This window comes from Hemitrygon akajei, chromosome 12 (assembly GCF_048418815.1).
Source record: "Hemitrygon akajei chromosome 12, sHemAka1.3, whole genome shotgun sequence".
In the NCBI taxonomy this organism is placed as follows: domain Eukaryota; kingdom Metazoa; phylum Chordata; class Chondrichthyes; order Myliobatiformes; family Dasyatidae; genus Hemitrygon; species Hemitrygon akajei.
In genome coordinates this window covers 70,609,362-70,629,215 of record NC_133135.1, presented here as the reverse complement: position 1 = coordinate 70,629,215, position 19,854 = coordinate 70,609,362, and positions in this window count along the sequence as shown.

Sequence of the window (19,854 nt, the reverse complement as noted above, 5' to 3'; positions counted from 1 at the left end):
TTGATGCCTGTTGGCAGTTGGCAATGAAAAGGTTCAGAGCAGGTAGAAAACCAGGACGGGGTTTCCAGGAAGAGAAGGAGGGTTGAAGACAGGAGAAGGGGTCATCAGTGCAGGGTGAAGAGTCTAAGCCGAAGAAGTAGGCTTGGAGACAGGTGGTGGAAGAAGAACTCAGCATCATGATGGCTGTGGAACTCACTGAGTTGTGGACACAGGGGGACAAAGGTGAGCCCCTTACTGAGGACGGTTCTGCCTCAGAGACGGGAAGGTCAGAGGGAATAGGGAAGACCCAGTACAGAGGAGAGCTGGGATCAAAAGGAGAAAAGCAGATGGTAGACTGAGAAGAAGGGGGGTTTGGGGTGTTCAGGGAAGGTGGGTGAGAAGAAGATGGAGTCTCTGAGGACCCTAGAGCTGGCGGTGGGACCTGAGAGACACAGGACTGGAAAGTGGTGGTAAGGGAAGGGGAGACGGGGGTTCCTGTGACAGTGCGTAAAGACGTGACCTGGAGATAAAGACTGACGGTCAAGGCTGAAGTTGGAATAGGAGGTTGCGCCATTGGCAATGTGGAGGTCACAGGTCATTGGAACCCGCATTGATGGCAGTGCAGTCTAGGTTTTGAATCTACTCTGGATCATGAGAGCCATTGAAATTGGTAGCAGGGATTGCGGTCTGGGGACATCCGGGTTTGCCAGCATTGGAGACGGCAGGTTCTGTAGTCTGTAAATGGGCAATCTTCCAATCCTTGCAGAAAGTGGGTAAGTCAAAAAACCAATGGTTGGAAGTTTGGATCCAGTGGAGGATAAAGTAGTGGACAGGAGCTGAGAGAGAATTCCTGAGTTGTGGAAGTGACTGGGATAGGGACACCAGGCACCTCCTCATGGCGGAAAGCATGGAACGTGGTGGGAGAAACAGTCAATTTAATGCAAGTACTTGGAGACCTCAGAGGGGCCAAATCGATAAGTTTGAAAACAAATCTGGAAGTCGTGTGGAACAAGATGGCACTGAAGACATGTTCCCAGGAAGGATACGTAGCTGTGGTAGTGGGTCTGGGTAAGCACGTGGTCGAAAAGTCAGTGGGCTGCATAGATCACAAAAGGAGAGAGTGACAATGGGTTTCTCTGAATTCCTGTTGAAGGGAAGGTTTAAACTTCTTCAGGGTAGGCATCCCGAGAAGAGACTTCGCAGTGCAGTAAACCTCTTCAGTCCTGCTGAAGGGTCTCAGCCTGAAACGTCAACTGCACTCTTTTCCATAGATGCTGCCTGGCCTGCTGAGTTCCTCCAGCAGTTTCAAGGAAATCTGCAGATGCTGGAAATTCAAGCAACACACACAAAATGCTGGTGGAACACAGCAGGCCAGGCAGCATCTATAGGAAGAATCACAGTCAATGTTTCAGGCCGAGACCCTTCGTCAGGACTGACTGAAAAAAAAAGATAGTAAGAGATTTGAAAGTGGGGGGGGGGTGGGGAGAGGAAAATGTGAAATGATAGGAGAAGACCGGAGGGGGTGGGGTAAAGTTAAGAGCTGGAAAGGTGATTGGCAAAAGGGATACGGAGCTGGAGAAGGGAAAGGATCATGGGATGGGAGGCCTAGGGTGAAAGAAAGGGGGAGGGGAGCACTAGAGGGAGATAGAGAACAGGCAGAGTGATGGGCAGAGAGACGAAAAAAGGGGAGGGGAAAAATAAATAAATCAGGGATGGGGTAAGAAGGGGAGGAAGGGTATTAACGGAAGTTAGAGAAGTCAATGTTTATGCCATCAGGTTGCAGGCTACCCAGACGGTATATAAGGTGTTGTTCCTCCAAACTGAGTGTGGCTTCATCTTGACAGTAGAGGAGGCCATGGATAGACATATCAGAATGGGAATGGGAATCCAAGATATCCTGAAGTGGGACGGTGAGGAGCCAGAGGTCGTGGTAGGAAAAGGAAAGAGGTCCTGAAAGGAGAATATAGGAAGTTAGGAAGGGAGTTGAGAAGAAGGACAACAAAGGTAGTAATCTCGGAATTACTGCCTGTGCCACACGACAGTGAGAGTAGGAGGATAAATGTGTGGCTGAGGGATTGGAGCAGGGGGCTGGGATTCAAGTTTCTAGATTATTGGAACCTCTTTAGGGCAGGTGTGACCTGTACAAAAAGGACAGGTTGCACTTGAATCCTAGGGGGACTAATAACCTGGTGGGGAGATTTGCTAAGGCTACTGCGGAGACTTTAAACTAGAATGGTTAGGGGGTGGGAATCAAATTGAAGAGATTAGGAGAGAGGAGGTTAGTTCACAAATAGAGAAAGCTAGTAGACAGTGTGTGAGGGAGGGTAGGCAGGTGATAGAGAAGGGGAGCGCTCAGACCGAAGATATAGGGGAGAAGGAAGGAAAAGATAATAAAGTTGTTTGCACCATTAGAGATAAACAGAGAGTGAGGCTACATCCGCACTAGACCAGATAATTTTGAAAACGTCAGTTTCACATAAAAATGATAGGCGTCCAAACTACGCGTTTTTGAAAATATCTCTATCCACACTGAAGCGGAGATTTTGGCGAATCTCCTCCTCCTGCGCATGCACAGGACACATCTACCAAAAACAAGCAACATGTTTGGTGTCGAATCTCGCCATAAAAGTGCGCGTTTGTGTAGTTACAGACTAGAAAAGCTTAAAACAACGGACAGCTGTTGGCTCTCGCGCAGGAGAACTTAAAACTAAAAAAAACAAATACTGGAGCGTATGGAGGCAACCGACAGGGAGCTCATGGACTGTATGACTCGGCTGATGACAAACATTGAAAAACTGACTAACTCTGTTGCATTAAAAAGCACCTTGTTAAATGTGTAAAACATGTCTGCATCAATGTTATCTTGTATTTCCATACAATGTTACATTAGGCTGTTACACATCTATTGTCAGAGAAGTACTTGCATAAATAGGTAAACCACCTTCATACGAGCAAGGACAGAAAATGGTAAAGTGAGTACAGTATACTTATTTATTCAGTAAGTTATGGGTCAAAGTATTTGGTGAGTGCATTTCTAACTCTTCTGGCTTCAGTCTCGTTGCCGTCTGTTCTGAAATTGTTAGGTTGCGTTCAAGAAAACAATGAAATAGCACGCTGCCATCTGACAGTGTTTTCAAAAGTCTCCAGTTACTCGGTCCACACTGATCTGCCCAAGTAGCGTTTTCAAAAATACCCGCCCTGGAAAGTGTTTCTGAAAAGCTCAGGTTTTGGGGAATGAAAACGCCGTTTTAATGTGGACAGAGGGTAAAAACAAAGAGAAAAAGCTTTGGTTACAGATTTATCTGGCATAGTGTGAATGTAGCCTAAGAGGTGGAGAATTTCTTAAATGCGTCTATTTTAATGCTAGGAGCATTGTAAGAAAGGTGGATGAGCTTAGAGCATGGATTGATACCTGGAAATATGATGTTGTATCTATTAGTGAAACATGGTTGCAGGAGAAGTGTGATTGGCAACTAAATATTCCTGGATTTCATTGCTTCAGGTGTGATAGAATCGGAGGGGCAAGAGGGGGAGGTGTTGCATTGCTTGTCAGAGAAAACATTACAGTGGTGCTTTGGCAGGATAGATTAGAGGGCTCATCTAGGGAGCCTATTTGGGTGGAATTGAGGAATGGGAAAGGTGTTGTAACACTTATAGGGGTGTATTATAGACTACCTAATGGGGAGCGAGAATTGGAGGAACGAATTTGTAAGGAGATAGTAGATATTTGTAGTAAGTACAAGGTTGTGATTGTGGGAGATTTTAGTTTTCCACACGTAGACTAGGAAGCCCATTCTGTAAAAGGGCTGCATGGTTTGGAGTTTGTAAAATGTGTGCAGGATAGTGTTTTGCAGCAATACCTAGAGGGACCAACTAGAGAAGGGGCAGTTTTTTGATCTCCTGTTAGGGAATGACTTAGGTCAGGTGACGGAGTTATGTGTCGCGGAGCACTTCGGGTCCAGTGATCACAATGCCATTAGTTTCAATATAATTATGGAGAAGGATAGGTCTGGACCCAGGGTTGAGATTTTTGATTGGAGAAAGGCTAACTTTGAGGAGATGCAAAAGGATTTAGAAGGAGTGGATTGGGACAATTTGTTTTATGGGAAGGATGTAATAGAGAAATGGAGGTCATTTAAAGGTGAAATTTTGAGGGTACAGAATCTTTATGTTCCTGTTAGGTTGAAAGGAAAGGTTAAAAGTTTGAGAGAGCCATGGTTTTCAAGGAATATTGGAAACTTGGTTCAGAAAAAGAGAGAGATCTACGATAAATATAGGCAGCATGGAGTAAATGAGGTGCTCGAGGAATATAAAGAATGAAAAAAGAATCTTAAGAAAGAAATTAGAAAAGCTGAAAGAAGATACAAGGTTGCTTCGGCGAGTAAGGTGAAAACAAATCCAAAGGGTTTCTACAGCTATATTAATAGCAAAAGGATAGTGAGGGATAAAATTGGTTCCTTAGAGTGGTGGACAGCTATGTGTGGAGCCAAAAGAGATGGGGGAGATTTTGAACGATTTCTTTTCTTCGGTATTCACTAATGAGAAGGATATTGAATTGTGTAAGGTAAGGAAAACAAGTAGGGTAGTTATGGAAACTATGGTGGTTAAAGGAGAGGAAGTACTGGCGCTTTTAAAGAATATAAAAGTGGATAAGTCTCCAGGTCTTGACAGGATATTCCCTAGGACCTTGAGGGAAGTTAGTGTAGAAATAGCAGGGGCTCTGACAGAAATATTTCAAATGTCATTAGAAACAAGGATGGTGCCAGAGGATTGGCATATTGCTCATGTGGTTCCATTGTTTAAAAAGGGTTCTAAGAGCAAACCTAGCAATTATCGGCCTGCAGTTTGACGTCAGTGGTGGGTGAATTAATGGAAAGTATTCTTAGAGATTGTATATAATTATCTGGATAGACAGGGTCTGATTAGGGACAGTCAACATGGTTCTGTGCGTGGAAGGTCATGTTTGACAAATCTTATTGAATTTTTTGAAGAGGTTACTAGGAAAGTTGACGAGGCTAAAGCAGTGGATGTTGTCTATATGGACTTCAGTAAGGCCTTTGACAAGGTTCCACATGGAAGGTTAGTTTGGAAGGCTCAGTCATTAGGTATTAATATTGAAGTAGTAAAATTGATTCAACGGTGGCTGGATGGGAGATTCCAGAGAGTAGTGGTGGATAACTGTTTGTCAGGTTGGAGGCCAGTGACTAGTAGTGTGCCTCAGGGATCTGTACTAGGTCCACTATTGTTTGTCATATACATTAATGATCTGGATGATGGGGTGGTAAATTGGATTAGTAAGTATGCAGATGATACTAAGGTAGGTGGCGTTGTGGATAATGAAGTAGGTTATCAAAGCTCGCAGAGAGATTTAGGCCAGTTAGAAGAGTGGGCTGAATGATGGCAGATGGAGTTTAATGCTGATAAGTGTGAGGTGCTAAATTTTGGTCGGACTAATCAAAATAGGACATACATGGTAAATGGTAGCGTATTGAGGAATGCAGTAGAACAGAGTGATCTAGGAATAATGGTGCATAGTTCCCTGAAGGTGGAATCTCATGTGGATAGGGTGGTGAAGAAAGCTTTTGGTATGTTGGCCTTTATAAATCAGAGCATTGAGTATAGGAGTTGGGATGTAATGTTAAAATTGTAGAAGGCATTGGTGAGGCCAAATTTGGAGTATTGTGTACAGTTCTGGTCACCGAATTATAGGAAATATGTCAACAAAATAGAGAGAGTACAGAGGAGATTTACTAGAATGTTACCTGGGTTTCAACACCTAAGTTACAGAGAAAGGTTGAACAAGTTAGGTCTTTATTCTTTGGAGCGTAGAAGGTTGAGGGGGGATTGATAGAAGTATTTAAAATTATGAGGGGGATAGATAGAGTTGACATTGGATAGGCTTTTTCCATTGAGAGTAGGGGAGATTCAAACAAGAGGACATGAGTTGAGAGTTAAGGGGCAAAAGTTTAGGGGTAACATGAGGGGGAATTTCTTTACTCAGAGAGTGGTAGCTGTGTGGAATGAGTTTCCAGTAGAAGTGGTAGGGGCAGGTTCAATATTGTCATTTAAAAAAAAAATTGGATATGTACATGGACAGGAAAGGAATGGAGGGTTATGGGCTGAATGCAGTTCGGTGGGACTAGGTGAGAGTAAGCATTCGGCATGGACTAGAAGGGCCGAGATGGCCTGTTTCCGTGCTGTAATTGTTATATAGTTACATGGGACGTAGAAGTCTCAGAAAGCTTCAGCAAAGTTTTAAAGATATAATTTCATAAACATGAGAGATTCAGCAGATGCTGAAAATCTTGGAGGAACTCAGCAAGTCAGGCAACATCTATGGAGGGGGAATGAATCAGGACTGAGAAAAGGTCTCAAAGATGAACTGTTTGTTCCCATTCATAGCTTCTGCCTGGTTTGTAAAGTTGCTCCTGCACGTTGTGTGTTCGGTTAAGATATAACTTGTTCATAGTCACTGCAGTGGGGGTTAATATGATACAGAATGCAGCTACCTCCAAAGCAAAGCTATACTGACACTTTTGACATGCCCAGTACAGGGCATCGCTTAGAAAGACAAGGGTATTACCATAATGCTAATTATGCCACTGCACCAGAAACTCCAAATATATGCAGGTCAACACAACCACTTTATTGTACATATCATTTTCAGTTTCATAATACAGCCCAACAGGAGGTGGAAATGGACCATCTTCACCCAGCACCAAAGCACTGGCACCCAGTACCCATGACCTCCTTCCTCCTTTCAGGTTGGAAGTGGAAGTGCTTAGAAATAGCACAAGATTAGAAAGTAGAAAGCTAACACTATGAGTCTGATGTTGAAAGAGATTGTACACTTATCGTTGCTTACCACCTCTTTAATAGTTGTAGTGTTTGACTACAATTTGACTCTCTGTAGTAATTTGTTTCATTGTTAGTGTGAAAGTTGCTAGAATCAATCCGTCTGCATGCACTGGTAGTTGAAAGACACAGTCCTTGTTATTTACATGGATATAGAGTGCTCTCAGTGTGAGTGGTAACTCACCATAAGGATTACTAACTAATACCACAGAAAATTTAGTCACAAAATTGGGATAAGTAAGTTAACACATCAACTGTTACCTGTCTTTGTCCTTGAGCATGATGAGCACCAATTGACTCGTTACTTTGTCAGGGAATCAGCTTGCCTTTTTGTAATACACTCTGATCAAGCTAACAGTTAGGATTGAAGGGGTTGAATTGGGAAATGGTGGTGGTGAATAAAGGACGACAAACAGCAATTGCTTAAGTACAGAGTCTTAAACCTCCTTTCACCACTTGACAACTTGTTGAATGCTTGACAGTGCCCACTATTGTAAGACACTAATAAGCCATCGACTCTCTGATTTCTTTGCACTCGAAGAAGAACAAATGGCTGTGAACACAATGGAATTTACTGCATTGAAATAGCATGTGCACATGCCTTGCTTTGGTATTTACAGAATTTTGATTCACACAAGGGAGAGCATGCTTCACCAGCATTCACTCTACAATTATTACTGGGGAAAATGGAGAGTTGTGTTCTGGAAATATTTACTGGGCTAGTTTATTAATTGAGGATGAAAGAGCCAAAACATTGGTACTAAAGGTAAACTGAAGGAGTGACCGTGCACAGTTGCAGCCCGATAAGGTCATCATCTCACTGTGCAAACAGACATTACTAGACATCTCAGTTCTAGGCAGCTGCACAGCTGAGAATACATGTCATTGCTGAAGTCCACAAAGTGGTTTAACCTCATAGAAGTAACAGGAAGTAGTGATCATATATTGTTTTTGATGTGGTAAGTTGTCTCGTTGGAGTGCAAGCCTTGAAGATTCTCTAGTTCCTGAAGGAGCTCTGTGGAAAAGCACTGAGAGATCTCCTCTGCAGAGAACAACACTTTGCCTGACTTTAATCTGCAGGAACTGTAATTTACAGAGTAATGCAAATTTGCTTTTGGGAAAGTACTTGTGGTGTTTTCTGGGTCTGGGCAATGACTTAAATGAACTGGAATTAGTTTAGTTGTTTAGGAGGATAAGTGATTATATCCCATCTTTAAAGCTTTCCACAAGGAATGAATCTTGGAACAGGAGTGCAACAGATGTGTGGTCCAGACTGATAGTTGCCATTGAAATGCAGCATGAGACACAGTCCTGGAAATGAAACCTCAGATAACACATCAGTGCAATCCAGTAAGTGAGCTATGATGACAGAGGTAGGTCTTCCAGTGGAGGCATTAAAGCAAGGTCCCTCCTGACCCCCTCAAGTGGACGAAACAAACCCTCATGGCACAGCGTGGAAAGAAAAAGGAGAAACTCCTAGATTCCAAGCAATATTTGTTCCTCAGTCAAAGTCGGGTTTGTGCACATTGTCCCATCCCTGTTTATCAAAGCTTGCTGAGTGAAAACTGGGTGAGGTGTTTCCTCATACTGAAACAGTATTTACACGTCAAAATTTTCTGTTATGCCCTGAGGTTGTCAAAGCCACTACGCAAAATGCATCTCCTCCCTTTTTATCTTTCCTGCAGTTATTACAGTCTGATGAACAGCCATCACATTAAGTTCTTTAATTCTTTGACTCCACTTTATCTTTAGGATGCACTTTTTTTTGTAAGTGATTGAGTGAATGTTTGTCTGGTTAATTATACTAAGGATTTTTTTTCCTTCTTCCAGATCAATAGGATTGAATGGCTATTCTGCTCTCATCTCAGCCTCATCTCCAGAGACCCTGCTGTAATCCACTATTTTCCCCCTTGCTTAGTGAAATCTATAGCTTCAACCTACACTACATCCCCATTCTCTGCACCATCATAATCAATCATAAGGAAAGCACACGTCTTTACTTTCTTAAGGTTAAGGAGGTTCAGCTTATCATCGAACACTCTAACAAACTTTTACAGATGCACTGTTGAAAGTATCCTGAGAGGTTTATTTTAGAAATTCTAATGCACAGGAATGTAAGAAGCTGGCACGGCGTAATGGACTCTGTCCAATACATCACAGGCACATCCCTCCCCACCCTTCATAATATCCACAGGAGATGCTGCACAGGGGAAGGCAATTTCTATCATCAAAGATCCCCACCATCGGGCCATTGGCATGGTTTTGTGGTTACTATCAGGTAGGAAGTACAGAAGCCTGATGTTTCATCCCATCAGATTCAAGAACAATCATTTCTTGAACCATTTAGTAAAATCCTCATCCCCACTGTTTAACAACACTGTGAACACTTCAACCACTTTGCACTGAAAAGGACATTTTTTGTTCTAATTGTGTTTTCTTGTAAAAAAATATAACCTATGTTTAAATTTTGATTTTCTTGTGAATGCTGCTTAATACACTGTTTGCCTGTGATGCTGTTGCTAGATCTTCTTTGTACCTGTGCATAAGGAGCACGTGCTTGTGGATATGACAATAAACTCAGCTTTGACCTTGAGCAATTGTTACTTTCAGAAGAAGCAAAGCAACAATAGAATACCAGTCCAACGCATGTATGAATGCACCAGTTAACATATCAAAAATTAGTAACTATATCAAGTATTTGGCATATTGTGTGAGATCAAAATAAAATGTCTGGGATAGATAATATCTTGTGATATCTCAATTTCCACGTATAAAGTTACCTTATCATGCACTGTTTTTGGAATGCTCATTACAGTGCAATAAATGCAGAAGTATATCTTTGCTCAGTGATGTCATTTCCCAAATATGCTTTGGAAGCTTGAGGCTACTTCAGACGATTAATGCAAAGTGAAAAAAAAACTGGACCTCAGGATCCAGGAATAACAATGCAAAATACTAAGTTTCATGATAAATGCAACTTTATCATCCTTCTGAAGGGTCTTGGCCCAAAACTTTAACTGTTTACTCTTTTCCATAGAGGCTGCCTGGCCTGCTGCGTTCCTCCAGCAGTTTGTGCGTGTTGCTTGGATTTCCAGCATCTGCAGATTTTCTCTTGTTTGTGATAAATGTCTATGCATTTATGAAAGGTATGGCCATTATTTGACTGTCCACAAGTGCCACTGGCGTTTGGAAGCTGACATCCTCCACCTACTCACAACCAATCACAGAAGGGAGCCATTACTTGAGGTTCTGAATGCTGGGCTTTATCTCCAGTGTTGTATCTGCATCTGACAGAGGTGGAGTGCTGACTATTCTCCTTCCCACTTCCCTCACCCTCAACACTCATCCCTTCTGCCCCAGTCAAGCATGTGAAATATATAGTAGAAAAGAGATTTTGTTTCTGACGGAAACAGTTCTTTCTATATAGTGGGAGAAATGGATTATCACAGGAACCATGAAGTGAATGAGAAGGCTGGAGCAGTGAACAGTGGGGTTTTGCCCCAGGCCTGTGATTACCCCATATGCCAAGTTTTCAGTCTCACACGGGTAGTCATAGTCTGATCATGGCACGCAGAAGCTTTGCTTTATGGAATAAAAGAAGGTAAAATAAATCTATAATGTGTAAATGGAAAATAACTGGTTTTGTCTTTAAATACATTATTGTTCTTAATGCCGGATTTATTCTGAATTATGTTCTTTTTGCAACACTCACTGTCTGAACTATTGTTCCATTGCATAGTGTTCATTACAGGTTACATGTAAAATTGCTTAGGGGTAAGTATTTTCAGTTTTCTGAAATAAGGGTTCTCTTTGATACCTGCATTCAAAAAATGAAGGACTAGCAGGACTGTTTAATCATATATGCTCACATCAAGAATGGTTACTTTATACAGTCCATTGGAAACAAGACTGAGATTTGGAAGCAGTTAATTAATGAATTACTTGTCTAATATCTATTATGTTTATGTTCAGAAGAAAATGATCAATATATGCATAGAATGATGACCAATTTGAATACTTCATAGTTCCAATTAATTCCAAGAATTTTTTGGACTATGTGGCTTTATCAGTAATTGATATTGGTTGATTATCAAAAATGGGTTATGCACTTCTGCTCTATAAATCTGACATAACCACATGCGATAGCCCAGCTTTATTTATTTATGAACTGGTAGATGAGTTACATTTTTGGCAGGTATTGGGGATTAGAAAGCTTCTGTTTTCCAGGAAGTGCTGTTCAAAGAACACACCTGCCTGCTGGCTGCTTCACACAACAAACTGTTTCCGCACTGAGGTGCAACATCAAAAAAACTTCCAAGTCTTAGGGCAGCTTTGCAGAATGTGGGGAGTACAATCTTTCATGCACACCATCTATAGATATAATTTTATTCTGGTGTGCCCTTGGTATGTATGCTGCAAAACTATCTAGTCGAAGGTCCTTTCATTGTTTTACCAGCTGCTCCCTTATACATTATTTCACCAGCTACCACTCCAGTTGTAGCTTGTCAGAAATGCTGGTCATGTAGCTCACTCTTTGAGATGTACCATTCCAGTGACTGTGCCATTTTGATGTGGTCTATCCGAGACGAATAGTGAAAAAACAGGGTTATATTTTGAACCATACAGGGAAGGGAAACAAGTTGAGTCGTGAAACTTGAGGTGATGGTTCAGGTCTGTGATTGCTTTCATTCACCAAGTTTCTAAACCTGACAATGCAGATTTTGGAGAGCAAAAGAGTTAGTGTACTCTGGCCTGTTTCCTGTGACTTGTTGAGGTTACCTTCAGCTATATTACTCAGCACAGCAACTTCTCTACACAGAGCTTTATAAGACTGTTTTACAACCTATATTAGAAATCATAAATCTACACTTTCATGCAGACACTTGAAGCTAAACAACTTGAGATGCTGGACCAGGTGGTAGCCAGTTAGGATGAAACAGGAAGAGTATTTGGGAATTTTGGAAGTCATAGATTGAACACCCATGTTAGAATAAGTTTATCTCATCACTCTCCAGAATACGAGTATAGCTGATAAGGCCAGTGTTTTATTTACGCACGCTCCTAATTTTCCTGAAACAGAGTAGCTTGCTGGGCAATTTAAGAAGTTATTCACACATAGGGTCTGAAGCCACATGTAGGCTGGAGAGGATAAAATGATAGGACTCCTCCCCTGAATGACATTAGGGAGCCAATTTTATGATCCTGTCATCATTACTAAACATTTAAGTTTTGCAACTGTCATAACAGTGTTTCGAACTCAGACTCTGAACTGGTAATTCAGGCCTTTTGTTGGTTTCTCCAGTAATTTAACTAGTGCATTGCCAGCACAGCCACGCTCAAACAATCATGCATTGGAGGAGCAAAAATAGCCTGGTGAGCAGCAGGAGTTGATGAGGTTACATAGGTCTCTTCTCATTACCACTATCAGAGAAGAGGTATAGGTGCCTGAAGACACACACTCAATGTTTTAGGAACAGCTTCTTCCCCTCCGGCATCAGATTTCCGAATGGGCAACGAACCCATCCATGAAAACTACCTTAGTATTTTTGCTTGCTTTGACTACACTCAGTGGCCACTTATTAGGTATAGGAGTGGAACCTAGAGTGGTCTTCTGCTGCTGTAACCCTTTCACGCAAAGGTTCGATGTACTGTGCTTTCAGAGATGTTCTGCTATAATGTGCAGTTCTTTGAGTTACTGTCGCCTCCCTGTTAGGTTAAACCTGTCTGGCTATTCTCTTCTGACCTCTCTCATTAACAAGGCGTTTTTGCCCACAGGACTACTGGTCACTGGATGTTCTTTCTGTATTTTGCACCATTTTTTAAAACTCTAGAGAATGCTGTGTGTGAAAATCCCAGCAGACCAGCAGTTTCTGGGATATCAAACCACCCCATATGGCATCAACAGTCATTGTTGATGCTAGATAGACTGGATGGATAATCAATGAATGAAATTTATACATCTCAGATGGGTCTGGAGGTGTATAAGATGAGAGGCATTGATCATATGGATAATCAGCAGCTTTTTTGCAGGGCTGAAATGGCTAACACAAGAGGGCACAGTTTTAAGGTACTTGGAAGTAGGTACAGAGGAGATGTCAGGGGTAAGTTTTTTACACAGAGTGGTGAGTGCGTGGAATGGGTTGCCGACAACAGTGGTGGAGTCGGATACGATAGGGTCTTTTAAGAGACTCCTGGATAGATACATGGAGCTTAGAAATATAGAGGGTTATGGGTAACCCTGGGTAATTTCTAAGGTAAGGACATGTTTGGCACAGCTTTGTGGGCCGAAGGGCCTGTATTGTGCTGAAGGTTTTCTATGTTTCTATATGAACACTGGAAACAGTCCTGATCCTTAAGCTTATGGATTATAAAATGAGGGAAGCCTGCCAGGAGGGTGTTGAAATAGTGAGATCCAGATTCTCATCCTCACATTAAATTACGTTCCTTCTTCCAGGTGCTTCTCTGGATTTCAGAAGGCAGCTGCAATCACCGGCAACGTTGCTATCCACACAAATGGTGGACAGCTTCAAGCAATGGGTCTGGAGGTCCTGAACTACATAATAAAGCATTGGTTAGACCACATTGGAGTGCTGTGTACATCAGAGGAAGAGTAGGATTGTGCTAGAGGAGGTGAAGTGGTGATTCACAGGTTTGTTGCCTAGGTTGGGGCTTTGCAAATGTGAGGAGGCACAAATAGTAAAGCTGATACCTCACAGAGCCAGAGTTCAATCTGACTTCAGGTGCTGCCTGTGTGGCGCGTAAGCATTTTCCATGTGACCATGTGGTTTTCTTCAGGGTGCTCCAGTTTCCCAATTTCCAAAGACATGGACATTAGTAGGTTAATTAGCCACTAAATAAAAGTGAGTGGTGACATCTGTAGCTATTTGATGGGAATATGGGGAGAATTAAAATCAATAAGGTTTAGGTAGGACTAGTGTAAATGGATATCTGATTATCAGCACTGAAGGGCCTATTTCCATGCTGCATCTCCATGAGAGGCTGGATAGTCCGGGTTTCTTTTCTCTGGTACACAAGGGGTGACTTAATAGAGGTAGACAAAATTATGAGGGGTATATAGTAGATAGGGTAGATGGTAATAATCTTTTACCCATAGTGGGAAAAAGTATCCAATACAAGAGGGGACATTAAGCAGTGGTAAGTCATGGCAACACACACAAAATGCTGGTGGAACGCAGCAGGCCAGGCAGCATCTATATGAAGAAGCACTGTCAACGTTTCAGGCTGAGACCCTTCGTCAGGATGGACGAAGGGCCTCGGCCTGAAGTGTCAACAGTGCTTCTCCCTATAGATGCTGCCTGGCCTGCTGTGTTCCACCAGCATTGTGTGTGTGTTGTTTGAATTTCCAGCATCTGCAGATTTCCTCGTGTAAATCATGGCAAATGGACTTGCTGTGTTGTCCAGAAGACATTTCACCACTCATCTGAAAGGTTTCTTCATTTCTGGTCCATGGTGGTTATTTTTGTGGCTTATAAACTCTGTGAGTTGTTTAAAGGTATAGCAATCACATAAGGGTCGTTAAGAGTTGTAGAGGTAATAAGAAGGTCAATGGTCTTATCTTTGCATGAATAGAGTTGCGAACTGTTGTGGAGCTGCTGGGTTAGAGATGTTCGGACTGCATTGTAAGTAGCTGATAGGAAGTGTCGTACCCCACTCCCTCTGTTTAGGGATGGGTTTTCCAGTTTGACAAAGATGGCTTTCCCTGTCCAAAATGTGCACATTGTTATCATCAATGGTGTGTCCCTTGTCCTTTGGGTGTAGATATACAGCCAAATCTTGACCTGAGGTGGTAGACCTCTTACGTTGGGCCATCTATTTGTGAAGCGATTGTTTTGTCTCACCAATATACAGATCTGTGCAGTTCTCATTGCTTTGGACAGCATATACAATATTGATCTGGTTACGTTTGGGTATAGGATCCTTGGGGTGGATGAGTTTCTCTGAGTGTGTTTGAGGATTTGAAAAACCCAGGGATTTGGTGTTTGTTGAACAAAGGAGGGCTAATACCTCACGTTATTATGAAAGGAATAGATAAGGTAGGGACAAGAAAGTTGTTTCCACTGGTAGGTGAGACTAGAACTAGGAGACATAGCCTCAAGATTCGGGGGAGTAGATTTAGGACAGAGATGAGGAGAAACTGCTTTTCCCAGAGAGGGGTGCTGTGGAACACTCTGCCCAATGAAGCAGTGGAGGCTACCTCAGTAAATATATTTAAGATAAGGCTGGATAGATTTTTGCATTGTAGGGGAATTAAGAGTTATGGAGAAAAGGCAGGTAGGTGGAGATGAGTCCATGGCCAGATCAGCCATGATCTTATTGAATGGAGGAGCAGGCTTGATGGGCCAGATGGACTACTCCTGCTCCTATTTCTTATTTCTTATGAACAGGGACTCTCAGAACTTCTAAGAAGTATCTAGGCAAGCTCATGAATCACCAGCACTTAAGTGTCTACATACCAAATACAGGTAATTGGCATTTGTCCAGCTATGTTCAATGAATGGCATGGATACAATGCCTTGAAGAGCCTATTTCTCTGTTCTATGGTGAATGCCTGTAAGAAAATAAATCTCAAGGTAGTGCATGGCGACATATATGTACTTTGGTATTAGATTTATCTGAACTTACTTTGAACCTTGAACTATTTCAGTGCAGTATGACTCAATGACTCTTTGACATTTAAAATGTGACCAATGCATCCCAGTCTGACTGGTGTAGATCATGTACCAACATATTTCAGTTGTTTTTGTGTGAGGTCATTTGCAGTATTGATCCTGGCTCACTGTCATTTTTCATATACATAGCATTGTTAAATGGAGACCAATAAATATGTTTCCAAATTCATCTTCATCTGTGGAAAAGGGAAAATATTTGATAACTGAAGTCAATCTTCTGGAAAGTGTTGAAAACATTCAATGAAACAGTGAAGTGAGTGGGGACAAACAAACCACATGAGAGTGTCAAAGGTAGATTGGAAAGATTAAGTAGCAAAACGGGATGATTACACCAGTAATGAAAGAAAATGTGGGTCCAGAGGAGATGTAACGGGAATATTAGAATCATAACCTGAAATTGTTAAACAGAGTGCTGAGTCTGATAGCCAATAGTAATGACATATATGGACAAAAATGCCTTGCCATATCAAAAAGCTCACATTAGAATGGTGTAGAAGGTAAAGACAGCAAGGTCAATGTGGGTCCAAGACAGAGAATTAAGGTGACAGATGACTGAAAAGTCAGGGCAACCTTTCAGAACATAGAAACATGTGGATCTGTTTTCCAGATGTTGGTTCTTGGAAGATCCTTAGGAGACTTTTATGTTTTAGATACTACAGTGGTTTGGGACAGCTGTTAAAGACCAGAAAGCAATCACAAAAATAGACAGGATTCCCTTAATTTATTCAAAACACTAAGTTGCTTAATTGAGATAAGAGACTGGTGCTGAACAGTTTCTAACTAACGTCAGTCGCGTGCACTTGTCTGGACATTACACACGACACTGTGCTTAGAGTGACAGTTTTTAAATAGCATCAATTGCGTGTGCTTGTGTTCAAAAAGCAGTGATTCTTATTACTGATAAGCTGGAGAGAAATAAACAGCAAGCCAATTCATAACTGTTTTGCTCACTGCAGTTCCAAGCATTAAGGTTTGGTGATGCCAGAAACGGCTGGGAGTGAAAGTGAAATGATTTCACTACTTCAACAAGTTAGGACCTACACAGAATTTTAAGATATCAACAATCATCTTGAATGTTACAATGACAATGAAGATTTGGAGGATGCAATCTTCAAAAGCATTGTATGGAAGTATTATCTGCACTTGGTGTCCACGCTGATTTTGATGATTTACCAAACCAAAAGAACATGACAGCATACACTCAATGAATTCCTCGGCTGATAGCTATTAGGAATCTTTGTCCTCTTGTGTTAGACTCCTTTGCCCTGGGAAAAAGAAGCCTGTGAACATCCGGTTTACTTATGACCGGTATGATTTTCTATACCACAGTAGGTGACCCAAGGAGAAAATTCCCATCCAATTTTATTTTTATTTATATCTCAAGCCCTCCCATCCCAGAAAGTTCCTTGTGAATCTTTTCTATAATTTTTCCAGTTTAATGACAACCTTCCTATGGATCGGTGACCCAAACTGTGCACAATACTCCAGGTGTAGTCCCACCAGTGACTTGCATTTTTACAACTCATGTGCTCAGTGCCCTGACTGATGAAGGCAAGCAAGCCAAATGCCTTCTTCACTACCCTGCCTACCCACGTCACCACTTCTATGAAACTATGTACCCATTGCGCACAGTTCTCCCTATTCTGCAACACTCACCAGAGCACTGCCATTTAATGTTTAAATGCTGCCTTAGTTAACTGACCAAGTTCCAACATTTCACATTTGTCAGTTAAACTACATCAATCATCCTTTTGTCCATTTCCCCAGTTTACCTAGATTCTGCTGCAATCTTTGATAATCTTTGTCACTGATACACATATTTTAACCTACAGAGATAAAGTAAGGAGGCATGGGATCCAAGGGGACATTGCTTTGTGGATCCACAACTGGCTTGCCCACAGAACGCAAAGAATGGTTGTAGATGGGTCATATTCTGCATGGAGGTTGGTCACCAGTGGGGTGTCTCAGGGATCTGTTCTGGGACCCCTACTCTTCATTATTTTTATAAATGACCTGGATGAGGAAGTGGAAGGATGGGTTAGTAAATTTGCTGATGACGCAAAGGTTGAGGATGTTGTGGATAGTGTGGAGAGTTGTCAAAGGTTACAGCAGGACATTGATAAGATACAAAACTGGGCTGAGAAGTGTCAGATGGAGTTCAACCCAGATATGTGTGAGGTGGTTCATTTTAGTAGGTCAAATATGATGGCAGAATATAGTATTAATGGTAAGACTCTTGGCAGTGTGGAGGATCAGAGGGACTTTGGGGTCCAATTCCATAGGACACTCAAAGCTGCTGTGCAGGTTGACTCTGTGGTTAAGAAGGCATACGGTGCATTGGCTTTCATCAACCATGGGAGCAGAGAGATAATGTTGTAGCTATATCAGACCCTGGTCAGACTCCACTTGGAGTACTGTGCTCGTTCTGGTCACCTCTCTGCAGGAAGGACGTGGAAACCATAGAAAGGGTGCAGACTAGATTTACAAGGATGTTGCCTGAATTGGGGAGCATGCCTTATGAGAATAGTTGAGTGAACTGGGCCTTCTCCCCTTGGAAAGACAGAGGATGAGAGGTGACCTGATGGAGGTGTATAAGATGATGAGAGGCATTGATTGTGTGGATAGTCAGAGGCTTTTTTTCCCAGGGCTGAAATGATAAGCACGAGAGGGCACTGTTTTAAGGTGCTTGGAAGTAGGTACAGTGGAGATGTCAGGGGTAAGATTTTACGTAGAGAGTGTGGAATGGGCTGCCAGCGACAGTGGTGGAGGCAGATACGAAAGGGTCTTTCATAAGACTCCTGGATAGGTACATGGCACTTAGAAAAATAGAGGGCTATGGGTAACCCTAGATAATTTCTAAGGTAAGGACATGTTCAGTACAGCTTTGTGGGCCGAAGGGCTTGTATTGTGCTATAGGTTTTCTATGTTTCTATAACAATATTGCAAATGGTGATTAACCAAATGTTTAAAAGAAACAGCAGCTCAAGTATAAGCTTAAAGAGGAAAATGCATCTTTCACAGGTATTGTAATTGAAGCTTTGTATTCACTTGCACTGGAGAGACATAGAATAATATTACATTAAAATGATGCTACTTGTTTCATAATGTTTATGTCAGTTCATTGAAAGAGATAACCAAAGTTGCATCATCCAATCACTACTGTACAAGTTCATTCACTTCTGAAAATTACTGTTGAATTTGCTTGCACCCTCCTATCCAAACATGGCTTGAGTCCTCAAACGTAAATTTGTGTTAGCATGACGTTCAGAATTCCTAGACACCCCATAACATCTGTCATAGGAAAGTAGCATCCATCATTAGAGATCCCCACCACCTAGATCACGGTCTCTTCTCACTGCTGCCATCTGGTAGAAGGCAGAAGAGCCTCAGGATTCACTCCAACAACTTCAAGAACAGCTACTAGCCTTCAACCATCAGGCTCTTGATTAAAAGGAGATAACTTACTTACCCCATCATTGAAATGTTCCTATAAGCAATGATTTCACCTTAAGGAGTCTTTCTCTCATGATCTCATCTTCTTGTTATTTATTTATATTTGCATTTGCACAATTTGTAACCTTCTGCGCTCTAGCTGAGTTTTCATTGATCCTGTTTAACTTGCCGAGTATACCCATAAGAAAATGAATCTCAGGAGTGTATATCATGATGTATATGTACATTGATAATCAATGTTAATTTGAACAGCTGTGTTTATAAAGTACCTTTTACAGGCAAAACTGGGCAAGGTTTTTTATCAAAGATATCAGCGGGTAAATTTGACATTGATCTACACTGCGGTTTAGTTATGCTTACTTTTGACGAATGATTCCAAGTCAAATTGCCAATGACCATAAGTAGTGCACTGCATCATGTACTGTGAAACACTGAGCCCAACGACAGCGACCAGACTTGTTGGGATTCTCCACTGTTACACTGGGGAATTCATTCCCAGATCCCCTGCCAATCGGAAGTTCAAGCCAGTTTTCCATGACCCCATCAATTACAACGTGATTGCAGGTTTATAAGTTAGGAGGCAATGAGCAACATGAAAATCCTTAAAAATATTTTGCTTTTGTTTGATCATCGTATTTTATTATTTTGAATTTTAATATTTCATTTCAATTTCAGAATCAGAATCAGGTTTTAATATCACCAGCATATCATCACTATAGATGTGAGTACTACTGGATGATAGTTGTTAAGGCAGGTCAGCCTACTCTTCCTGGGCACTTGTTCAGTAACTTTTCAACGATTCTGCTTCCACTCCACCTCTGCTGCTCTCTCCTCCTTATCAACTTACTTATCTCGGCCTCCTTTGCCAGCAATTAGA